The sequence below is a fragment of the Theropithecus gelada genome, chromosome 3, assembly GCF_003255815.1.
Source record: "Theropithecus gelada isolate Dixy chromosome 3, Tgel_1.0, whole genome shotgun sequence".
NCBI lineage: Eukaryota > Metazoa > Chordata > Mammalia > Primates > Cercopithecidae > Theropithecus > Theropithecus gelada.
In genome coordinates, this window is record NC_037670.1 from 34,624,614 (window position 1) to 34,650,634 (window position 26,021).

Consider the following 26,021-nt stretch of genomic DNA (forward strand, 5'->3'; position numbering starts at 1 on the left):
TTCACCCAGACTGGAGTGCAGTGGCATGATCACAGCTCACTGCAGCCTCACTGCTCAGGTCTCAAGGGTTCCTCCTGCCTCAGTCCCTCAAGAAGCTTGGACTAGAGCTGCATGCCACCATGTGCAGCTAATGAAAAAGTATTTTGTAGAGACAGGGTGTCACTGTAGTGTCTAGGTTGGTCTCAAATTTCTGGCCTTAAGTGATCCTCCCATTTTGGTCTCCTAACATGCTAGGTTTACAGGCATAAGCCAACACACCCGACCCCAAAAGGAAATTTCTAGTACTAAATATATACATTAGAAAATAAGTTCCAAATTAATCATCTAATCTCTGACTTCAAGAATCTAAGAACAAAATAAATCCAAAGCGAGCAGAAGGAAGAAAATATTAAAGATAATAGTTTAAATCAATGAATTTGAAAACAGAAAAGCAATAAAAAACCAAAATAAGCAAAGAACTAGCTCCTTGAAAAATAAGTAAAATTTAAAAAGCATCAAAATTGACTGAAAAAGAGGTCACAAGTTGCCAATATTGGGAGTGATACTGCTACAGCCATTACAGAGCTCAAAAGGATAATAAGAAAATACTATCAACTCCCCAAACATGTTTGTTAACTTTGATAAAAATTGGCTAGTTTTTCAAAAAGCACAAAATGTAACAACTCACCCAATATGTAGTAGATAATTTGAATAGCCCTATACTTGTTAATAAAATTAAATTATAGCTAAGTCAAATTTGAAAAACTACTAAAAAGAAATCTCCAGGCACAGATGGTTACCTATATAATTGCACTAAATCTTTAAATAGCTAACACCAATTTTATGTAATCTCTTCCAGAAAAAATAAGTATACAGTTCCCAATTCTTTTTATGATGTTTATATTACCCTGATACCAAAAACTAAGAAAGAAACAAAAAAGAAAATTACCGATCAATGTCTCTCAGAAATATAGGCATGTAATAAACTTTATTAAAATATTATTAAATAGAATTCAGTAATGTAGAAAAAATATACATCATGATCACATGGGATTTATTCCAGTGATTTGAGGCTACTTCAATATTTGACAGCCAATGTAATCCACTGTGTTAACACTCACAAGGAGAAAAAATCACAAGTTCATATTCATTAATACAGCCAAAGCATTTGATAAAATGCAACACCCACTGATAATAACTTTCAGAAATATAACAATAGAGGGACTCTACCCTTGCTAAAGAATATCTACAAATAGCTTATATATAACATCATACTTAATGGTAAAATACTATATTTTTTACATCTAAGATTAGAAACTGACAAGGATGTTCACTTTCACCACCAGTATCCCACATAGTGCTGGAAAATCTAGCTGATACAGTAAAATGAGCAAAGCAAATAATAGGCATGCAGACAGGAAAAGAAGAAATAAAATGGTCCTTATTTGCAAATTACATGATGGTCTATATGGAAAATCCCAAGTGATCTTCCGCTGCCCCATAAAAGAGACCAAAAACTCATAGAACTAATAAATGAGTTCAAAGTCACAGAATTAAAAAAGACGGAAATCAATTATATTTCTGCATATTAGCAATAAACACATGGATTAAAAATACAGTGCCATTACAAATGCTCAGAAAACAAAATGAAATAGGTGTAAATTGAACAAAACATCTATAGGACTTATATGCTAAAAACTATAAAACACTGATGAAAGAAATCAGTGACTATCTAAATAAATGGAGAGACATAATCTGCTTAATGGATTCATAGGCTCGTGTGTTTGTGGACTGGAAAGCTCAACATAGTGAAGATGTCAGTTCTCCCCATATTGATATACAGTTTAAACACAATTTCTACCAAAATCCTGATAATATTTCTTTTAGGTTCAGGGGAACATGTGCAGGTTTGTTATATAGGTAAATTGAATGTCACAAGGCTTGGCATAGAGATTATTTCATCACCTAGGTAATAAGCATAGTACCTGATAGGTAGTTCTTTAATCCCCACCCTCCTTTCTTCCTCCACATCAATATTAATCCCAGCCCTAGACCCTCCTTTCTTCCACAAACACTGATTCGGCAGCAATTCACAGGTTAATTTCCTTTGTGAGTAATCCAAAACTAATTAAAGCGCTCCTGCACCTTGAGGGAATGTGAAACTAGAGTTACCAAAGCTGGTAGGGATATTTGGGACACCCTTGCACTGGAGACTGTGACCCCACTGTAGCACCATACAATCAGGAAGAGACACTTTAGCTCCCAGATTGATCTTAGGGAAGCAAGGTGTTTGTTCAAGTGTCCAGCACCCCAACTTTTTTGAGTGGGTTCCACAGAGAACCAACTTATGTCTTCCCAGTCTTGGAGCTCTGACAGGTTCTATGCAGTCTATCCAGCTGGGGGAGAAAGGAGGCAGTGGCTTCAGATGGTAGACACCATTAATCCCACCCCCAACTTCTCAGCATAGAGCAAAGGGCAAAAATGAAATCTCAGCTCTCAGCTTCCATATGGAGAGAGAAAGAGTTCATCCATGTTCCCAGTACCCAAGAGTCACCAGGGATTGCCAAAAATAATAGCATCGCCCAGCTAATATTAAAGCTCTGCTGAGGCCGGCACAATCAAGTTGCCTTGGGAAGAATGGAGGTTGGTGGCTTGAGCTGATAGATGCTGTAGCTTCTCCCTGGCTCAGCACAGAGTGAGCAGACAATTACCACAGCTGCCTTCCCTCCCTGTGGAGGAAAGAGTGGGTAGAGGCTCCCAGAATCTCTGGTTAGGGTTGTTTATCAGGGTCTTCTTCAGAATGAGGTCAGTCTGTAAGACTGGAACAGTTGCCTGCTGTGTCTAATGGACAGACACCAACACAGAGTCAAGTAAATCGAAGAACTAGGCAAATGATACTCAAACAACAACAAAAAAGAAGGAACAGGGAACAAGATACATCTCCAGAAACTAATGCTAATGAAATGTAGTTATATAATTTACCTGACATAGAATTAATTTAATTAATAATAAAGATGCCCACTGAGATTGAGAGAACAATGCATTAATAAAGTGAAAATTTCAATAAAGAGATATAAAATACAAAAGAGTTCCAACAGAAATCATGGAGTTGAAGAATATAATAACTGAATGGAAAAAGTCACTAGAGTAGTTCAACCACAGACTATTTCAAACAGAATAAAGCCTCAGCAAATGCAAAGACAGATAGTTGGATATTATTTAGTCAGAGGAAGAAAAGTAAAACAATGAAACATAGTGAAACAATTTTTAAAGATTTAAAGAACATCATCTAAATGCATGCATTATGAAAGTCCTCAGAAAAAAAGAGAGGAGAAAGATCAGAAAGCATATTCAAAGTAGTGGCTGAAAACTTCTCAAATCTGAGGAAGGAAATGATTATCTATACCCACGGCTATAAGAAGACCCTAAATAGATGGAACCAAAAAACTCCACAGAGACACATAACAATCAGATTGTAAGAAGTCAAAAACAGAATTTTGAAAGCAGCGAGAAAAAAAGGAAATTTTTATGAATAAGAGAATCTCCATATATACAAAATCAATCCAAAACGGCTACATACTAGGGTAGTACACATATAATATTTTTGAAATAGTAAAATGTATAACAACGGAGAACAGATTAGTGATTTTCATGAGTTACACACTGGCAGAGGGAATGTGGTTATGAAGAGGCACCATGAGAAATCATTGTAGTAAAGAAAATATTTGGTAACTTAATTGTGCCAATGTCATATTGTGGTTATGATATTGAGCTACAGTTTTTCAAGATGTTATTATTACAGGAATATGGACAAAGGGTACACGGGGTGTTTCTATTATTATTTTCAACTGCATGTCAATGTATAATTTTTTAAAAATAAGTTTAGTTTTAAAAAGTCATTGTAACTTATGGTAATATGTGGTTGTCTAAGTCCATTTCGTACTGTTATAACAAAATACCTGTGACTTGATAATTTACAGAAACCAGAAATTTTTTTCTCACATTTCTGGAGGCTGGAAAGTCCAAGATCAAGCCATAGGCTTGATATGATGAGAGACTTCTTGCTGTGACTTTTCATGGCAGAAGGAGAAGGGCAGAAAAGGGGGACAGATGCTGTTCTTCATATGGCAAAATAGCAAAAGAGGCAGAATGGACTTTCACAAGGCCTTTCCATAGCAGCATTAATTAATTCATGAGGGCAGACCTGTTCTGACCTAAATACCTTCTATGAAGCTCCATCTCTCAATTTTGTTGCATTGGAGGCTAAGTTTCAATGTATATCTTTAGAGGGAAAAAAAACATTCAAACCAAAGCAATGGTTAAAATATAATAATTAAAAATAAATCAGAATGCTATGAGCACAGAGCCACATATGTTTGTTCAGGACTCAATACTCAGTTTTTAGTAGAATGCTTATATAAGTTGTCAAATTAGTATTTGAGTATAATGAACAAATACACGAATCTACAAGACATCCTGAAACAACCGATGACCTATTTCATGTGTCTATTTGCTTGGTCCTGCATTTCTCCTATTTCATCATGTTGCATATGTGCCCAGTGTCCTCACATTTTTTAGATGATAATAATATGTTATTTTACATTGCTTCTTTTATTAAAAATATGATATATCTCAGGTAACAACCATCTAGATTCTAAAATGTATGCTGCTAGATGGCAGACATTTTGCGTTTTATTTACTGCTATATCATCTGGTATCTAGAAAATGGTGCATTCTAGGAGTATAATGCATTTGTTACATTCATTATATTTACTGAGTATAAAGAATTTATCAATGTGTGGATTAATTATTGAACACTCCTCTTGTTGCACATCTGCGTGATTTTTATTTCATTCCTCCATTTTCTACTTTTGTGTTCTTTGTTAAAGAGCAAGATCAGTGACGTATGTGGTCACGAAGCTTCCATATTTATGGAGTATAATGATGAATAAACATAAAACCAAAAATACCATAGTAAGTGCTTTGATGTACACAATGCCTATAATACAAGACATGTAACTTGGATTTTGAAGTCAGATGAGTTGTTTAAAGGAAATGACATTTGTAGCCAAAGAAAATGGAAGGATGGTTTTTGTGGAGGGGCCCAGCATAAACTGTGCACCTGTTTAGCCAATAAAATGCGTATGTTAAATTAAAACCATGTAATTATAATGATTATGTCTATTAAATTTGGAAGACATATTCAGACTTTGTATTAGTCTGTTCTCATACTGCTATAAAGACATATCCAAGACTGCGTAATTTACAAAGAACAGACGTTTAACTTACTCAAAGTTCTGCATGACTTGGGAGGGAGGCTTTAGGAAGCTCACAATCATAGCAGAAAGTGAGAGAGAAACAAAGTCACATCTGACATGGAGACAGGCAAGAGAAAGTGTGAACAAGTGAAGAGGGATGAGCCCCTTATAACATCATTGAATCACATGAGAACTCACTATCATGAGAACAGCATGGGGGAAACCATTCCCCTCATCCAATCACCTCTCATCAGGTCCTGCCCTTGATGCATGGGGATTGTGGGGATTACAACTTGAGATGAGAATTTGGTGGGGACACAGAGCCAAACCATATCATTCCATCCCTGGCCCTTCCCAAATCTCATGTCCTCACATTTGAAAGCCAATCGTGCCTCCCCAAGAGTCCCCAAAAGTCTTAAGTCATTTCAGCATTAACTCAAAAGTCCACAGTCCAAAGTCTCATCTGAGTCAACGCAAGTCCCTTCCACCTATGAGCCTGTAAAATAAAAAACAAATTGGTTACTTCCAAGACACAGTGGGGTACAGGCATTGGCTAAATGTTCCTATTCCAAATGGGAGAGGCCAAAACAAAGGGATTATAGGGCTCATGTTAGTCTGAAACCAGGCATGGCAGTAATTAAATCTTTTTTTTTTTTTTGAAGGAAAATTTGTATTTTAATTATTTTTATGTACAGAAAACTCAACAGTGTACATTTAACCCAGCTTAGTGGCAGGTTCTTTAGCCTTTGCCTTTTCGAGCTTGGCGATACGAGCCACAGACTTGGGACCCAGGACATTGCCGCCCCAGTGACGGCGGATCTCATCGTATCTGTCGTTGTAATTGGTCCTGATAGCTTCCACCAGCTTAGCCAAAGCGCCTTTGTCTTCCGAGTTCACCTGTGTGAAGGCGACAGTGGTGCAGGTCTTCCTGTGGACTAGCCGGCCCAGTCTGGCCTTCCCCTTGATAATGCAGTAAGGGACCCCCATTTTACGACACAGGGCAGGCAAGAAGACAACCAGCTCAATGGGATCCACGTCATGTGCAGTCACCACCAGCTGAGCCTTCTTGTTCTCCACCAAGGTGGTGACGGTGTTAACTTCTGCTCGAAGGACAGGTGGTCTCTTAGTGGGGACATCCCCTTTGCCAGCAGCTTTCTTCTCGGCCCGGGCCAACAGCCTCTGCTTCTTCTCTTGCTTTGTCTCTGGTCTGTACTTGTGGGCCAGCTTAAGCAGCTGAGTAGCTGTTTGGCGGTCCAGGGCCTGGGTGAACTGGTTAATAGCAGGAGGCACTTTCAGCCGCTTACAGAGGATGGCTCTCTGCCGCTGCAACCTGATACAGCGAGGCCATTTCACAAAGCGGGTGAGGTCTCTTTTGGGCTGGATGTCCTGTCCAATGCCAAAATTCTTAGGTCTTTTCTCAAACAGGGGATTCACCACTTTCTTGGCCTCCTGCTTTTTCACGACAGCAGGGGCCGGAGCCACCTTCTTTCCCTTGGCCTTCTTTCCTTTCGGCATCTTGGGCGGCGGGAGGAGAGAGCAGTAATTAAATCTTAAAGCTTAAATTGATCTCCTTGACTTCATGTCTCACATCCAGGTCATGCTGATGCAAGAGGCGGGTTCCCATGGTATTAGATAGCTCTGCCCCTATGGCTTTGCAGGGCACAGTCGCCCTCCCACCAAGCTGCTTTCATGGGCTGTCATGGAATGTCTATGGCTTTCCAAGCTCACAATGCAAGCTGTCGGTGGATCTACCATTCTGGGGTCAGGAGGGAGGTGGCCCTCTTCTCACAGCTCTACTAGGCAGTGCTGCAGTGAGAACTCCGTGTGGTATCTCCAACCCCACATTTACCTTATCCACTGTCCTAGCAGAGATTCTCCATGAGGGCTCCACTCCTGCAGAAAATTGCCTGGACATCCAGGCATTTCCATACATCCTTAAATTTAGGCAGAGGTTCCCAAACCTCAATTCTTGTCATTTGTTTACCTGCAGGCCCAACACCACATGAAAGCTTCTGAGGTTTGGGGCTTGCACCCTCTGAAGCAATGGCCTGAGTTCTACATTCCCCCTTTTTAGTCATGGCTGGAGCTGGTGTGGCAATGGCTGGGACACAGAGAGCCAAGTTCCAAGACTGCGCAGAGTGGCAGTGAGGCTCTGGGCCTGCTCCCAAGAAACAATTTTTCCCTCCTAGGCCTCCAGGCCTATGATGGGAGGGGCTGCTGTGATGTTCTCTGGTATGCCCTGGAGAGATTTTTTTCATGGTCTTGGCTATCAACTTTTGGTTCCCGGTTACTTAACGCAAATTTTTGCAACCAGCTTGAATTTCTTCCCAGAAAATAGGTTTTGCTTTTCTGCTGCATGGTCAGGTTGCACAATTGCCAAACTTGTATGCTTTACTTTCTCTTTAAACATAAGTTCCAATTTCAGACAATCTTTCTCAAGTTCAGAGTTCCACAGATCTCTAGGGCAGCAGTAAACTACTGACAGTCTCTTTGCTAAAGCATAGCAAGGGTCACCTTTGCTGCAGTTTCCAAGGAGTTCCTCATTTCCATCTGAGGCAACCTCAGCCTAGACTTCATTGTCCATATCACTATCAACATTTTGGTCAAAACCATTCAACAAGTATCTAGGAAGTTCTAAACTCTCCCACAAGTTCTTGTCTTCTTCTGAGCCCTCCAAACTGTTCCAACCTCTACCTGTTACCCAGTTCCAAAGTCGCTTCCACATTTTCAGGTATCTTTATAGCAGCACCCCTGCTCTACCAGTACCAATTTATGGCGTAAGTCTCTTCTCACACTGCTATAAAGACCTACCTGAGACTGGGTGGTTAATAAAGGAAATAGATTTAACTTACTCACAGTTCCAAATGGCTGGGGAGGCCTCAGGAAACATACCATCATGGCAGAAAGAAGCAAGACGTTTCTTACATGGCACAGGTGATAGTGAGAACAAACAAGCAAAGGGGAAGATCCCTTTATAAAACCATCACATCTCACGTGAACTATCTTGCTATCATGAGAACAGCATGAGGAAAGCTGCCCCCATAATCCAGTCACCTCTCACCAGGTCCGGCCCTGGGAATTACAATTTGAGATGAAATTTGGGTGGGCACATATAACCAAACCATATCATACCTCTTAAATACTTTTGAAGTATCAGAAGTTCCCAGGAATGTAGACTGTAAAGACCTGGAAATATGGCCTTAATTATTACTTATTAGTTAATCCAATGGTGTAATAACTATTTTTATTAAAATGAAGGTTTATGTCTTAATTTAAAAAGTGTGTAGCTTGACTGATTTTTTTCTACATTTATTTTTGGGATAAAATTTACTATTAAATGTGATAAAGATTTGACATGAAATTGGAGGTGCACATTATATACTCTTTCCTGGGAAAAATTTATGAATGTTATATTTATGTACACTTGAATATATAAAATGTTATATTTATGCACACTTGAATATATAAAAGTCTATAATTACCTTGAGCTTATTTCTGGATAAATTTGCTCAGTTAATCCAAAGTACCTGAGATTTTATTTTAGAAGCAATTATTTTATTGTTTTGATCACTCTCCCCTATTTTTGCCTTCTTTTATAGTTAATCAAGTCCTTGGTTCCAGTTAATTCCTTGGCAAATTTTATAAACTGAAATTTTTCTTCGCTTTGAAGCCAAAAGTAGTGAAAAACTCATATAAAACATTTGATTAGCTGAGGTTTGCAATAATTACACTAACAACAAGCATACCTTAGCACCTAGACTATTAAGAACAATTTTAAGGTAGCAAAAGTCTAATTTATGAATAAAAATGAGCAGAATCCAATAAATGCTACATCTTCTAGATAGTAATATTTTCCACAGAAATTCTATTTCAGAAAATCTATGATACCACTAATACATATTAGAAAGATATAACCATTTTACAATTAGTATTTTTATAATATAGAAAATTGTTCTCTGTACTTTCTATAGTCACATAATGGTGTGTTACTGATGACAATAAATAGCACTTTTGCTACTTTCCAAGGATGTTTTCTGTACAAATTGTAAGAAAAGGAGTCCAAAAAAAAAAAAAAGAAAAAAAAAGGAATTTGATCCATGTACTGTCACGATGTGTGGAAATGTAATAGAATCCTATAAATATTTTATCTCAAAGTATTTTCTAATTTTCCTTATGTCTTCTTTGACCCATTGACTAGGAGCATGTTGTTGAATTTCTACATATTTGTAAATTCCCAAAATTCCTTTTGTTTTCCCTTTATAATTTAATTCCTTTGGTGTTGAAGAATATATTTTGTATGTTTTCAAACTTTTTAATTTTTTGTGGTTTTAATGAAGTAATATACAGTTTATCTTAGAGAATATTACCTGTGTACTTTAGAAGACTGTGGATTCTTCTGTTGTGTATAGAGTGTTCCATAAAAATCTGTTAGCTCTAGTTGGCTTATAGGTTTGTTAAATCTTCTCCTTTAATTCCCTGTTGAAATTCTTCTTAGTTTATTTTTATTCATTATTGCAGCTGAGGCTATAGAAGTGTCCCATTATTCTTGTTGACGTGGCTATGTCTCCCTGTAGTATTGTCAATTTTGGCTTCATGTATTTTGGGACTCTGTTGTTAGATGCATATATGTTTATAATTGTTATGTCTTCCTGAAGGATTGACCCTTTTATCATTATAAAACATAGTTCTCTTTTTTCTAATAATATTTTTCTTGAAGTCTATTTTGCTTGATATTAGTATCACCATTTCAGTTGTCTTTTGTCTTTTATGATATAATTTTTCCATCTTTTTAACTTTCCACCTACCTATTTTTGAATCTTGAGTGTATTTCTTACAGACAAGATATAGTTGGATCATATTTCTAATTCATTCTGCCAATCTCTGCCAATTGGAGTGTTTAGTATACTTTTGTTTAATGCAATATAGATATGGTTGGATTTATATCTGCCATATATGTATATATATACATGTATATATATATACACACATATATATATATGTAGGTGACTATTTTGGATTTATTTGGTGCCTGTTGGATTTATCATATATATATGCAGTTGCCTATTTTCAGGCCTCAAAAATCACATATACGATTTTGGCCTGGAGCTGGACTCCTTATGTTCATGTGGATTTGACTTGTTGACTAGTTTCCTTTTATTTGGTTCTGAAGGACTTGCTTCAGTATTTCATGTAGTACAGGTCTATTAGTGATGTATTTCTTCTTTAATTAATTTATTTTTTTGGTCTTGGGATATATGTATATAAATATATATTTAAACATATATATATATAATGTTTTTTGTTTCTTCATTACTCAATTACTGCCTTGTTTGTGTTAACTATATATTTGTATTGCACTATTTTAATTCATTTTGTTACTTTTGTTATATTATTTTGCATTATTTTCTTAATGGTTGTCCTGGGCGTAAAATTTACATCTTAACTAAGACAATGTATTTTAAATTATTGTCAATTTTAATGTCAACAATGTATTTAAAATTAATGCATACCAACTTCCAGTGGTATACAAAAATTTTACTTTAATATAGCTTTCTTCCCTTACAATTCTTCTTGCTATAGTTTTCATATGAATTACACCTTTATACATTAAGGCCAATGAACACATATTCATGATTATTGCTTTATGCATTCACCTTTTAAATCAGGGAAAGTGTTAGAAACCAAAAAAATACATTTATTACATCTGTTATATTTATCGATGTAGTTACTTTTACTAGTGCTCCTTTTTTTTTTTTTTTTTTTCTTTTGAGACGGGGTCTCATTCTGTCACCCAGGCTGAAATGCAATGGTGCAATCTCAGCTCACTGCAACCTCCACCTCCCAGGTTCAAGCAATTCTCCTGCCTCAGCCTCCTGAGCAGCTGAGACTACAGGTGCACACTACCACGCCCGACTAATTTTTGTATTTTTATTAGAGATGAGGTTTCACCATATTGGCCAGGCTGGTCTTGAACTCTTGACCTCATGATCCACCTGCCTTGGCCTCTCAAGGTGCTAGGATTACAGGCATGAACCACTGCACAAGCTAGTGCTCTTTATTCTTTTGAAGAAAGTTGAGCTGCTGGGTGTTCATGCTAATTAAGACAATAAACTAAACTACAAATAATAATTGAGCTGTTTTTCACTTACTGTGATAGTATCAGTAAGAAGCTAAATAGCAAAGAGTGCTGGAGTGCTGGCTCCCTCAATGTTCCCATTTCCCCCATGGAATGGCAGTGTGTGAGGATCAAATGTAGCAATCCATGTGGAGAAAATATGTAACTGCCAAGAGATACTTGAACAAGGGACTTCTGTCATTTTATGACCTGGGGCTAGGGAAAGTGGGAGGGTAAGGGCTCAAATTCAAGGAGTCATAATTACTGAGTCAGAGTGGAAAAATCTTTGAGGACCCCTTATAAAAATATAGAGGTGCTTGAGGAATGTCTCAGCTGAGGCTTCCCAATAAGGAGACTTCCCAATAGAGGTCCTTTGGCTATGAATAAAAATGTACATAAGAGCATGACCAGCCAGAGGGGCCTGAGTTCTTGGCTGCAACTTTCACCAGAGACTTCAGTGCATTGTCTGTATGTCAAGTTTGGTGTAGGGAGAGTAGATTTCCCTGTGAGGCCTGCCAGGTAAAGCCTTTTCAGGTGCCTATTTCCAGGCCTGAAAAAATGTTCACATGGATTTGAATTAGTCTAACTTCTCTTCATTTGATTCTGAAGGAGTTCCTTCAGTATTTATTGCAGTGTAGGTCTGTTAGTGACAAATTTCCTTTTATTTTTATTTTTTATTTTTTTTGGCCTGGGGATATCTTAATCTCTCCTCAACTTTTGAAGGTTAGTTTTGCTGGATATTCAATTCTTGGTTGACATTCTTTTGCTTTAAGCACTTTGAATATGTTGTTTTACTGCCTTATAACCTCCATGATTTCTATTGAAAGTAACGTGTTAATTTAAATGAGATTCCTTTGTATCTTATAAGACTCTTTTTTTCTTGCTGCTTTCAATACCCTTTGTTTTCAGCTTTTGTCAGTCTGATTATAATGTGTCTACACTTGGATCTCTTTGAGTTAATCCTACTTGGAAGTTGTTGATCTTCTTGGATGTGTAAATTAGTGTTTTCTAAATCAAAGTTTGAAAGTTTTTGCCTGTATTTTTTCAATTTTTTTCTATCTATTTCTACTTACGCTTTCCTCCTGAAACTCCAATCCCAGAGATCTTATAATTTTTTTTCTGTTCCTCAGACAGGATAATCTCAATGGACATGTTTTCAAGGTTATTGGTTCTCCTTTTGATAACTTATATGTGCTGTAAAGCCCCTGTTGTTAAAAAAAAATAAGAAATATTTGTCAACTTCAGAATTTCTATTGATTCTTTTTAAAAAATAATTTCTCTCTCTTTATTGATATTGGATGAGGAATTTTTCTAACCTTATTTTCATTCTTTCCACAAGATTTTCTTTAGTTATTTGGGCACATTTGGAATAGCTACTGTATGTGTCTAATAAATCCAACATCTGGGCTTCCTCAGGAAAAGTTTCTATTGACTGCTTTTTTTTCTCATGTATGATAATACATTCCTGTTTCTTTGGATGTCTTATAATTACTTGTTAAAAACTGGATATTTAAAATTATATCATGTGTTAGCTTTGGTAATCAGATCTCCTCCTGTCCCTAGTTTTGTTTTTGTTGTTGCTATTTGTTTGTTTCATGTTTTTCATGAAATAATTCTCTAAAATCTGTATTGTTGGTCATGTGCAATCACTGAAGTCACTGCTCATTTAACTTAGTGATCAGCTAATGATTCATTTCCTTGGAGTTTTTGAGCCAACTAGTCCCCTAAACTCTCCTGAGGGGCTCTGTTTGTGTGTTGGGCATGTCTTTAATGCTCTGAGAGTTTACATTTGTGCTTCAGCCATTACTTCCTATTTGGATAAAGTATCAAAATTAAGTAGAAATGAGAGGTTAGAACTTTCTCAGTTCTTTTCTGAGTGTTGTACAGCCCTGTACATGTATATGGTCTTCAGCTTCCCAAGAATGTAACAGAGCTTTTCACAGTTCAGTGGACATATTGTCTCCAAGTTTTCTTGTTAAGTTTTTTGGCCAGACTCTTGTTTACCCCAAATGATATTAACACCTCAGGCAGCTGAAATAATATATAATTGCCTGTGAAATTTGATAAATGACCTGGTGAGGGGATTTTCCTCGTCAATAAGCTCTGACTTACTTCATGTAAAGATGAGCCCCCTATGAATGGTGCCAGGCAGGTCAAAAAATAACAATTCTCTCAAGATCTGGTTTTTGAAGCTCCAAACCCATTCTTCCTTCAGTGGCTGTTAGACTGCTGATTCTTACAGCTACCATGGTTGTAAGGCTGCTGGTTTTCAAGGCTGTCGCCAAGGTACAGAGGAGCAGGGGTGGAAATAGGGGAAATTAGAAATACCACAAACCTCACTCTTCTTACTGAGATTTGTTTTTGTTTTTTTTTTCCATCTACTAATTATTGCAAGTCTTTGGTTAATTTCCAGAGTTATAAAAATGTTGATTTTGAACAATTCTAGTGTTCTCTCAGCTCTTATGGAGGAATGGATTTTCAGGGTTCTTTACATTGCTGAAGTGTTTTGGCTCTTTGCGTAACAATCGCTTCTAAAAATTAGTGCCTAAGTTTCCCAATGTTTACATAAAAAGACATGAATTTTATATGTGAAAAATGATTATGTAAAAGGGTTTTGTCTGCAAGTGTTAAAGCCATAATGAAATATGTGGTAAAGCCTATGTCACAGTTGCCAGTTGGTATTAGTAAAAATTTGTTAGTAATTTGTCCTAAGCTTATTTCTTCTCTGAGTGTCACAGCAGGAGCTATACCTGCTTATTGACGCCAAAATGCCTAGAGGCACAGGATAGGAATGTACAGGAATAACAAATAGATCCATCAGAACTAAACATGCTAAGAAGGAAGATTGAGCCATTCGTAAAATTATAAATTATAGGAACTCTCTCTTTAAAAAATATGTATCTTCCAACTCTTGATTTGTTGTTGCCTTTGAAGGCATTCACCAACTCCATCCCCAAGGATATAAAACTTACACATAGTAAACAACTCAGAAACTGCCAGAAAAGTGAATCTTCCTCAAGTCCAGATTCAGTGTCTCCTTTCTTATATGTAAACCCCTGTAATTCTGGATTATTTACTTTAGGAAAGTGCAAAATAGTTGTTAATTCCTGATGTGGACTATATGGTTCATATATTTACCATTTTCTCTCTCCTTTCTCCAATGTTTGGCATTAAATTTAAAAAATGTTGTACTATTTTAAACATTCTGGAAGATACAGAGAACAAGCAAAGTGTACTCAAACATATTTACAGAACATGTGCTAAAAATCTGTTTTAACCTCACTTCTCAGTCTTTTTCTCTTCCTTTCTTGCCAACTGTGAGCCCTGTGCTTCAGACATTCCACTAGGGAGAGAAACTTGCACTGGCTCTGTAGCACTGATATTGGAAGATGTGATTATTTCTTCTTGCTTCATTTGTTTACTTGCTTCTTTACACTTTATGACTTCCACATATTTGTTGACATCTCTTATTTAGAAACCCCTCTCATTATTTTCATTTTTCCAGGTTTATACTCTTTTAAACTTCCACTTCAAACACATTTCTTGTTTTAGTGGGGTTTCTAAAGGAAAAGAAAGAAAGATGTACTTCCTTATTCTTTTATTTAAATAAATACAATCAGGCCATTCAACTTTATTTTAATATTAATTGCCCTTGTCATTCTGCCATTTTATTTTATGGGTTTTCCTTTCTTCATTTTCTGATTTTTGTATAAATTTTCTTCTTTTTTTTTCTTTTTAATGTTTTGGAAACTATAAACTTGGCCACAGTCCTCAACTCTTTCTCAGTTGAAATAGTACCTATTAATATTTATCTATGATCAGTGGAGCTCAAAGAGTTTATTAATCATTCATTATTAGTGAGTCACTTAATGTTCAGTACAGGAAAAAAGAGCCGCTTTAGATGCTTCAAATAGAATGAAACTTAATTCAGGGAATTAGGCACTTCAAAAATTGTAGGGATGTCTGGAAGAGCAGAAGTTCATACTACTCTTCAGGAACATGTTTCTGCTACTGTACAAAGTTGGTGACTGGAGAGTAGAGCTTGAAGTTAGAACACTGAAAACATTTGTCCAGTAATCATAGGAAGGTGACTTCCTTCTCATTATGATTTTGTGCTTGGCAGAATCTTATGTCCAAATCCATAGCTGTGAGGGAGTCTGAGAAATGTACATTTTAGCTTTCTATCTCTCTAAATGGGAATAGGGAAATATTGATGTCTGAGAACCAATCCATGGCTAGCAAGTAGATGCTAAACCAGAGTTTAGAACTTTTGATTCCTGACTCATTTCTTCTCCTAAAACTGCACTGTGGTTTCTTTTACTTGATTTTCAAGGCATGAGTTATATAAGTCATAGCTTTGTTTGTTTATTTTCCCCATGACATATCTGATGGCTGCTCAATTTTTGTCAGAGCAAATAAAACTCAATCAAAAATGTAAAGCTGAAATTCACATATTACATTATAAATATCTACTTTTATGTTTTTCTTCATTTATATTAGAAGATTCATTTTTTAAACACATTATACACATATATATTTGTATGCATATATATATGCATATACATATATATGTTCATAGTCTGTTAATATTAAATAAAAACTAGCCAAGTTACATGAAAGGAGTTTTCACCTCCGGTTTCAAATGCAAAAATGCCTTAGATAGGCATCATATATTGCAGTTTATTCCATATACACATTTTTCTTCTTACAGGAACACTTAAAATGATTTTATTAACATTGTGCTTTTCCCTGAATAAATATTATCTCTAAATAATATAACTATAATGTGGAAGATCATACTAAACTGTGGTAACAAATAGACACGAAATGATCTAAATGCTTCAAAGGCAATGAAAGTTTATTTCTAGCCCACACAATTCAAGGTGACTCTTTTCCATGGGTGACTCAGGGTCCCAGTGTTCTGGATTGGGGCTGTACCTTTCATCATATTGGCATCCACGAGTACAAGGGGAAGTGGAATGGACAAAGGCAAACCAATTAATTACATCCTTTGCCTGGAAGTGGCTCACGTCATTTCTGTTCACCTAACTTTGTTGACAACTAATCACATGACCACATCTGAATGCAAGCAGGGTAAACAAATGCACTTCTTAACTGGGTATCTGCTTCCCGGCTACAAGTGACTAGCAAGGTTAGTGGAGACATTGCTACTTCTACTGTCCATTTTTCTGACCGCCAAATTCACTCTTAGTTCTTTAGGTGGGAAAATTGCACCTTTCTTCCTACTTGAAAACCACACCTATCCCATCGCTAAGGGGAAAATTCCAGATTCTGATTAAGGAACTGCATCAGCTCAAAATCCGTGGTCTCTGGGAGTTTTACATTTGCTTCCATGGACCAGATGTGACTTCTATCTGTCCAGGGACCTGCTAACCAAAATGACAAGTTCTTTGCCCCTGCCTTCCTCCATACCAAATATGGTGGTAGAAGGGTAGAATATATGTTAAAAATCTCATAGTAGTCACTACTCCTTTGCCATATTCTGCTGAGCAAGCATTAAAATATCCCTATAATATATTATGGATTAGGCATTCTTTTTATAGAGAAATTCTCTAGCCCTTTGTTCTTCATGGCCCCGAGTATACCTCTAGATTGTTTATTCTTGTTCAATCCTTCATGACATCATTATTTGCAGTGGATGTCAGAGATTCTGCCTCTTTGAGAACTGACCAGCTTTCATAGCTGACTACTTATTCATTCAATTTTGAGAGTCTAAGTATTAAAGCTTGCCCATTAGTCTGTGGATTTTACAACCTAGACTCATGCATTCTTTGTTGGCACAGCACTTTCAAAATTTTCAGGAATATTTGCTTCTAGTTAGTTTATTAAGACTGGAGTCATACCCTCAATTTTTTTCCTAGACTTTGTTCTTATGTCTGCCTTATAATTTTGCAGTCTTTCCCTCATGGCTATTTCTTCAAATTTAATGGCCACTAAATAAAAACCATTTAAAACAATAAACTTGTGTGAGAAAACAATGCCTTTAACTTGACCTTTATCACATGGCTAAATTCTTTTTTTTTTTTTAAGTCTTAACAGTCTCTGGAGAGCAAATGCTATGTGGGCTTCAAGAGTTCTCTGTTTCCAGCCCTGCTACCAGTTGGTCAGTTATATATGAGCTAATCTTTTTCCTGAAATACTTTGCTAATCGCAGTCTGTGTAGCCAACACACACTAATATTTTGGATCCTTCCAACAATTTCCCTAGAATCACAGTTGTATGTCTTTGGCCTTCTAACTTATCTCCGGCAACAGTTTAGCCAAATACTTTGATACTGCATAGCATAGGTCCCCAATTTCCCAGCCTGCATCAGCTACTCCTCACTGCCTGTATTAGTCAGAGTTCTCTAGAGGGACAGAGCTGACAGGATAGATGTACATACAAAGAGGAGTTTATTAAATAAGTATTAACACACAATCACAAGGTTCCATAATAGGCTGTCTGCAAGCTGAGGAGCAAGGAAGCCAGTCCGAGTCCCAAAGCTAAAGAACTTGGAGTCCGATGTTTGAGGGCAGGAAGTATCCAGCCCTGGAGAAAGACGTAGGCTGGGAGCCCAGGCTGGTCTCTCTTTTTCACCTTTTTCTGCCTGCTGATTAGATGGTGTCCACCGAGTTAAGGGTGTGTCTGCCTTTCCCAGTCCACTGACTCAAATGTTAATCTCCTTTGGCAACACCCTCGCACACACACCCAGGACCAGCATTTTGCATCTTTCAATCCAATCAAGCTGACCCTCAGTATTAACCATCACAAGTCATCTTGAACCCATACAAATCTCCTGAGATCATACATAATCTTCAAATAAACAATAAGGTCATAATTTTATCTAACATAATACAGCTATCCTTCTTACAACTGGAAATGCACCAATCCCCAATCCAAATGCTATTACATAAAGTTAACAAATGCTATTACATAAAGTTAACAACACTTAAGTTCTGATATGAAGTCAATAAATCTTATGGTACATGAAAAAGGAAATGAAATGATGGTATTTTCTTAGTACAAGCGTAAACATGATCAAACATGGTACTATATATTAGACACTGATTCAGAGAATATGCAGCCTTATGAAGAACTTTGCCCCAGCCCTGCAAAGTATTGTCACCTAGTTGGCTTTGTGATTGCGACATTGAAAGGCCATTTCACCATTCTATCAATCTAGCTGCTTCAGTATGATGGGGAACATGGTAAGACCAGTGAATTTCATGAGCATGAGCCTACTGCCTACGATTATTTAGCCATAAAATGATTGCCTTGGTTAGAGGCAATGCTATGTGGAATACCACGATAGTGGATAAGGCATTCTGTGAGTTCATGGATGGGAGTCTTGGCAGAAGCTTTGAGTGCAGGATAGGCAAACCTATATCCGGAGTAAGTGTCTATTCCAGTGAGGACAAACCTCTGCCCTTTCCAAGATGGAAGAGGTCCGATATGAATCTGCCACCAGGTAGCTGGGTGATCATCCTGAGGAATGGTGCCATATTGAGGATTCAGTTTTGGTCTCTGCTGCTGGCAAATTGGGAACTCAGCAGTGGCTGTAGCCGGGTCACCCTTGGTGAGTGGAAGTCCATGTTGCTGAGCCCATATGTAACCTCCACCCCTGCCACCATGGCCACTTTGTTCATGGTCCCTTTGGGTGATGACAGAGGTGGCTGAGGAAAGAGGCTGAGTGGTGTCCACAGAATGGGTCATCCTATCCAGCACTGATTATTAAAATCCTCCTCTGCTGAGGTCACCTGTTGGTGAGCACTCACATAGGATACAAATATCTTCACAGTTTTTGACCACTCAGAGGTACATCCACATACCTCGTCCCCAAATTTCTTTGTCACCAATTTTCCAATCATGCTTCTTCCAAGTCCCTGACCATCCAGCCAAACGATTGGCTACAGCTCATATATCAGTATACAATCGCACATCTGGTCATTTCTCCTTCCATGCAAAGTGCACGGCCAGGTGCACTGGTTGAAGTTCTGCCCACTGGGAAGATTTCCCTTCACCACTGTCCTTCAGGGATGTCCTTGAGAGGGGCTACAGTGCCACAGCTGTCCACTTTCAGATGGTGCCTGCGTGTTGTGCAGAACTATCTGTGAACCAGGCCCTAGTCTTCTCTTCCTCTGTCAACTGATCATAGGGAGCTCCCCATGAGGCCTCAGTGCAGGTGCAGGAAGAGAAGGCAGAGTGTTAGGAGTGGAGACCATGGGCATTTGCTCCACTTCCTCGGGTAACTTACTTTGCCTTCAGGACCTGCTCAAGCCCGATCATGTATATACCATTTCTATTTGATGATGGAATGCTGCTGTGGATGACACACTTTATGGCTGGATGGGTCAGAAAACACCCAGTTCATGATAGGCAGTTTAGGTTGCATGGTGACTTGATGATCCATAGTCAAACATTCGGTTTCCACCAAAGTCCAATAACAGACCAAAAAGCTCTCTCAAAAGGAGAGCAGTTGTCAGCAGAAGATGGCAGGGCCTTGCTCCAAAATCCTAGAGGCCTCCACTGTGATTCACCTATGGAGGCCTGCCAGAGGATCCAAACAGCATCCCTATCTGCCACTGACACCTCAAGCAACATTGGATCTGCTGGGTCATATGGCTCAAGTGGCAGAACAGCTTGTGCAGCAACCTGGACCTGTTGCAGAGCCTTTTCCTGTTCTGGACCCCAGGGAGAATTGGTCAACGTCTCTCCCAACAAAATTGTGACACAAAGCTGGAGAGTTGATATACCCCTGAGGTAGGATAATAAAAGTATGTTGCTGGCTTTGCCAGCTAAAGCCAAATTGCTTCTGGTGGGCCTTATGGACAGGAATGGAGAAAAAGGCATTTGCTAAATCAATTGCTACACACCAGGTACCAGGAGATGGTTAATTTGCTCAAGTGATGAAACCACATCTGGTACAGTAGCTGCAATTGGAGTCACTACTTGGTTAAGCTTATGATAATCCACTGTCATTCTCCAAGATCCATCTATCTTCTGCACAGGCCAAATGGGAGAGTTGAATGGGGATGTGGTGGGAATTACTATCCCTGCATCTTTCAGTTCCTTGGTGGTGGTATTAATCTCTGCGATCCCTCCAGGGATGCGATATTGTTTTTGATTTACTATGTTTCTAGGTAGAGGCAGCTCTGTTGTCTTTCTTCCATTTGGCGTTTCCCACCATAATAGCCTTCACCCTACCAGTCAGAGAACCAGTGTGGGGGTTCTGCCAGCTGCTAAGTATATCTATGCCAATTATGCTTTCTGGCACTGGGGAAATGACCACACGATAAGTCTGGGAACACACTGGACCCACTGTAAATTGAACCTGGGCTAAAACTCCATTAATTACCTGACCTCTATAAGTCCCTACTTCAACTGGAGGACCACAATGATGTTTTGGGAGTTTCCCTGGAATCAGTGTCAGCTCAGAGCCAGTATCTAGTAGTCCCTGAAATGTCTGATCATTTTCCTTTCGTCAATGCACTTTTACCCTGGTAAAAGGCCAGAGGTATCTGTGGGAAGGGAAGGGAGAAAGGATAACTGCATAAATTGTCAGTAGTGTAGCGGGGTCCTTCCTCGAGGGGATCCAGCCCGCTCTTCATTCAAGGGATTCTAGGTCTTTAAACGGGTTCAAGTCTGGAAATTGATTGAGGAGCCATGATTCTGTGTTTCTATAATTCAGATTAGTCTTTTGTCCACTAGATCTGGATGTTTTCTTATATAAATTAAGTAGGAATGGAGTAGGCTTCCTATCAGTTTCGCCTCTAGAAACACCGTGATTAATTAGCCAATGCCAGAGTTCTATACAAGTCAAACTATTCTGATTGATGCTTTGCCTCTGATGTCCATTACAGTAGCTATGCCCACCTTGCCTTTGATGGCTGAGTGTTGCCACTTGGCCCCTGCCACCTCGGGATCCAATTATTCGCATTGTATTTACATTTCGTAGTTGAGTGACTACGGTTCTCACTGTTAGATCTGGCATACAGAGAAGAGCAGTCCCTACAGAGCTCCTCAAAGATGCAGGTGCTGCTCTCACAAATCTATTTCACAAAACATTAGTCAAGGGTATATCTTCCGGACTCTCTCCCAGATGAGATGAGTAGGTCTGAAGTGACTAATCCACTCCATCTTTCCAATCTCCCTAAGGCTTTGGATCCTTTCTTCTATATTAAACCAAGGGAGGAAATCAGGCATTTCCAGCTTGCTCACAGTGGGCCATCTTTTAATCCATATTTCAGTTAACCAAGCAAATAAACTATTAGAACTTTTTTTTTTTTACCTCCCCGAGCAGCAATATTAAATGCAGAATCCCTACTTATGGGGCCTGAATCAATAAATTCAGCCTGATCCAACTCTATGTTCCTTCCACTATTATCTCACACTCTTAATATCCATTCCCATATCTGTTCTACAGATTTCTGCTTATATAAATCAGAAAACTCAAGTAGTTCTTTTTGAATGTAGTGCACCTCTTCATGGGTCACACTCTGAACCTCATCTCTAGTGGCCTGCTGGGACTTTAGTCTACTTATAGGTCTAGAAGCAAACAAGGGTGTTAAGGGTGAGTACTGAGGAGAATCAACATTACCTTGCCTGGAAACTGCCTCAGGGGAGGCCATTACTGTTGCCTCAGGAAGCACAGGGTTTATCTCCTCAGACAAAGATGGAAAGGCTGATGGCAGTTTGGGTCGGGGAGGGGATGTTGCCACTACTGGGGATGGGAAAGCTGTTTCTTCTGGCAAAAAAGGTTCATCAGAGTTTACAATCTCAGTGTCCCCAGCTTCATCAGGGTCCTCCCACTGATCCCCATTCCAAGTTGCAGGGTCTCATTTTTTGTTCCAATCAATGCCGTAACTTTAACAATAGACACCTGGCAAGGCTGTCCATACACCTTTTGTTGCAGGTCAGTTGCTCGCACGATAAGAGCCTCTGTCTGATTTTCCACAACTTTAGTTTTTTCTCTACAGGAGATAAGACTCACTCAGGGCAATCTTAGGACATTTGTGGCTCGGTATCTGTCTCTGTAACTGGGAGTTAGAATTCCTGAGTTCATAATTTTCTTTCATCACTTTGTCCAGTGAACTTAGAAGCAACCAACCAACTTCATAATGTCCTTTGGTTCTCCACATATGGTCAAAGGTATTTATTTTGTGGAAAGAGACAGTGAGTATGGAGGATGAATGATGTTATTACCTTGATCATAAAGTGGCATACACAATTACTTATTCTGTTGATATTAACTAGTCACTAAACTCCTTGCCTCTCATGAACAGTGATTCAGGAGTGTCAAATGCATCTACACAGTTCATGTCAAGGACTATCAGTGTTCTCCATACTATTAGAAGCAGAGTCCTTAGCATTTTGGGGTCTAATCACATGAAACAGCCAACTCCAGAAATCCCGAAATCAATGAAAGAACTCCATCCTTAATATTCTCTTCCTCTAGAACCACTCCTGGTACCAAAATCTGTATTAGTCAGTGCTCTCTAGAGGGACAGAATTAATAGGATAGGTGTATAAATAAATGTGAGTTTATTAAGGAGTATTAACTCACATGATCACAAGCTCCCATAAAAGACCGTCTGCAAGCTGAGGAGCAAGGAAGCCAACTGAAGATCTTACAGTCTGATGTTCAAGGGCAGGAAGCATCCAGTACAGGAGAAAGATGTAGGCTGGGAGGTTAAGCCAGTCTAGTCTTTTCACGTTCTTCTGCCTGCTTTTTATTCTAGCCGCATTGGCAGCTGATTAGACTGTGCTCATCCAGATTAAGGGGGGGTCTGCCTTTCCCAGCACACTGACTCAAATGTTAATCTCCTTTGTCAACACCCTCACAAACACACCCAGGATCAATACTTGGCATCTTCAATCCAATCAAGTTGACACTCAGTATTAACCATCACACTGCCCAACTGTTATTCCCATGTCCTATATTTTAGTGGTTTGCTAAATAGAAACACTTCACCTTAAGGTATCGGTTTCTCTACTAGCAAGAGTATACTAAGGTTTGATAAAATATACATGCAAAATAAATAATGGGTCAACACAAGAGACTATTTTCACCATCATAGTAACCGTCCAAGGTGGTTATTCCTGATCCATGAGCAGATTTTTTTTCCATATTCATAATGCAGAAACCTAAGTTTCTCCCATCTTCTGTCATCCCATGGGGCTATAACCATTTTTATTTATTTTATGGAAAGAGACAGCGAGTATAGAGGATGAATGAATGATGTGATTACCTTGATCATAAAGTGGCATACACAGTTACTTATTCTGTTGATAGTAACTAGTCACAAGGCCACAGCTAGCTGCAAGGTGGTCTTGGAAATGGACCCTAGCTCCTTTAAGGAACCACAACAGTATACAAAAAAAATGGGAAGGAGATTTTGATGGACAGCCAGCTATTCCTCCCATATTACTTATTGACATTTTTAATATATCTTTACAGATTACAAAGCAATTATATAATTGCATAATGTAAATATCTTAGCAATTCTCAAACACAAAAAGTTATCTGTAGCCAAATTAGTAATTTGCCCAAGATGCATTACTTGTAAAAATCAAAGCCTATGTGTGAACTCAGAACTTATCTTTCCAAATCTCATGCTCTTTCTGAAAAACTGGTTAGGAAATAAATAAATAAATAAGTAAATAAATAAGTGACTTTGTTCAGCATGAGATAAACTTTGAAATGATTACCTTCAAGTGATCCCATAAATTTTTGATCAGTAACACATGACCACAAATCTTAGACAGTTTAATATTATATTTTCCTCTCAATAATACAGTTATAGAATCTAATCCCATTAAAAATGACCAAAGAGAGTTCAAGTACAACTCTTTTTATCTTAAGTGGACAGGATAAAATTATTTTTTGTGAATGAGGACTCATAGTTCATATTTTAATAATTGATATATTTAGACATTTAAGACTTGAAAATAATTTTTTCTCATGGCATTGCACATCAGGAAGTTGTTTCTTATCAGATAGTCTTTTATTCCTCCCTTTTATTTTTTAAGAGTCATTGAAAAATGCTGCTTGGAAGGAAACTCTGTACTAACTGTTCCAGTGCTGAAAAGACATAAAAAGAAAGTTCAATGAAGATAAATTTTCCCTTTTTTGAGCTTCTGAAAAAAATCAAATAAATAAATCCAGCATTATGGAGATAATTTTATTTGTTTTATTTCTGTCTGATCTATATTCAGATTTAAATATACTAGACAGTCACAGAATCATAAAATTTAAAGTTGGAAAAGAGTTTTGAGATAATCTCACCCAATCTGTCTGTCATTAAACCTCAGTAGAACTTATTGGTATAGTTTGAGGAAATTAACTAATGGCATACAGTCTTCTTTTTTGTTTCACAGATTATGCAATTTGAGCTTTTTGCCCTGACCAAATTATTGTTGGTCTAACTTTCTAACTTTCTTGGCGGGGCAAGGAGAGTTCCAGTGGTCTGCCCCTCCATTAGACAATGTTATTGCCAATTGGCTCCTTACTTATATGGGCAAGGTCTTATTAATTCCATGGCACTTCTTAGCTTTTATTATTGCAATGATTTGAATATATCCTTTATGTGGAAACTATCTTTTTAAATTTATTAAAAACAAAACGTACTTCAAGAACTGCCTAGAGTAATCTTTTTTGGTGGCGTTATTATGCCTCGATGATTGTCTGCTTTCTAAGGATGAAAAATTTAGGGCTTTTTGCACAATCTTATTGACTTATGACATTTGCAGTTAGGATTATAAATTATTTTTAGAATAAACCTTGCTGTCTGGAAATCTTCAATTCCAATTAGAATTCTTCAATAAACAAGTATGACTTATCTAGACTAACATAACTTTGCTTAGGTATTGTAAGTTTGTCTAATTGAACATTCTAGACTTGGTGCATACTTAACAAATGCTGTGTAATAGTGTCAAATTAGCTTGACAATTTCCTGTACATAGCAAGATTGATTTTAGACTTTTAATATCAAATGCTTTGAATATGGCCATCTATCACAGTATATGACTATAAATATGTTCTATTTGATGAGATCTGACTTTACTAAGGATTCGTTATTCTAGTATTTTTTTGTCAATGACTTTGAGGTGAGAAATTTATTCAAGTTATGCAACCACAGAACAGCCTCTACATTGGGATTTGTGGCTCATTGTCTGAAGCACAGTCTAGACAATAGCAAATTTTTCAATTCTGAACAGGCTGCATATAATAAATTGCCAACTTGAACACTGATTTAACTAAAACATTACACTTCATATTTCAATATTGCATTCCATCTGATTGCACTAAATGTTGGACACAGCAGTAGAATTCTGGTGTCTTGATTCTGTGATCTAGCTCTGAGGCTGTGTTGCTTGGATACAACCCAGAGGACCTAAAGCCTGTCCAAAACACTGAACACCAATTTCTCCACTGCAAGCACTTGATTGTGTATGTTTCTTTCCTGTTTTCTCCTCTTAAACACCCAAGTGAAAAGCCCAGTATACAATGAGTCCAATTCTCACAGTGTATCGGTCACATCCTTGATGCTAGCTTGATCATCTTGGTAATTGAGTTAATTCTTATAATTCATTCAGAATAATTAGGACGTTATTTGTTGAAAAATGTGACTTAAAGTTACATATGTCGTTTTCAAGAAGTTTTGGCAAGG

At 37.8% G+C, this 26,021-nt stretch overlaps 1 pseudogene across 1 annotated transcript; it reads right to left on the reverse strand.

Moving 5' to 3' along the window:
• Positions 1-5,887: 5,887 nt before the first annotated feature.
• Positions 5,888-6,769, reverse strand: LOC112620833 (annotated as a pseudogene). The gene has a single exon (XR_003118604.1). The product of XR_003118604.1 is annotated as a 60S ribosomal protein L7a pseudogene (transcript).
• Positions 6,770-26,021: the final 19,252 nt, after the last annotated feature.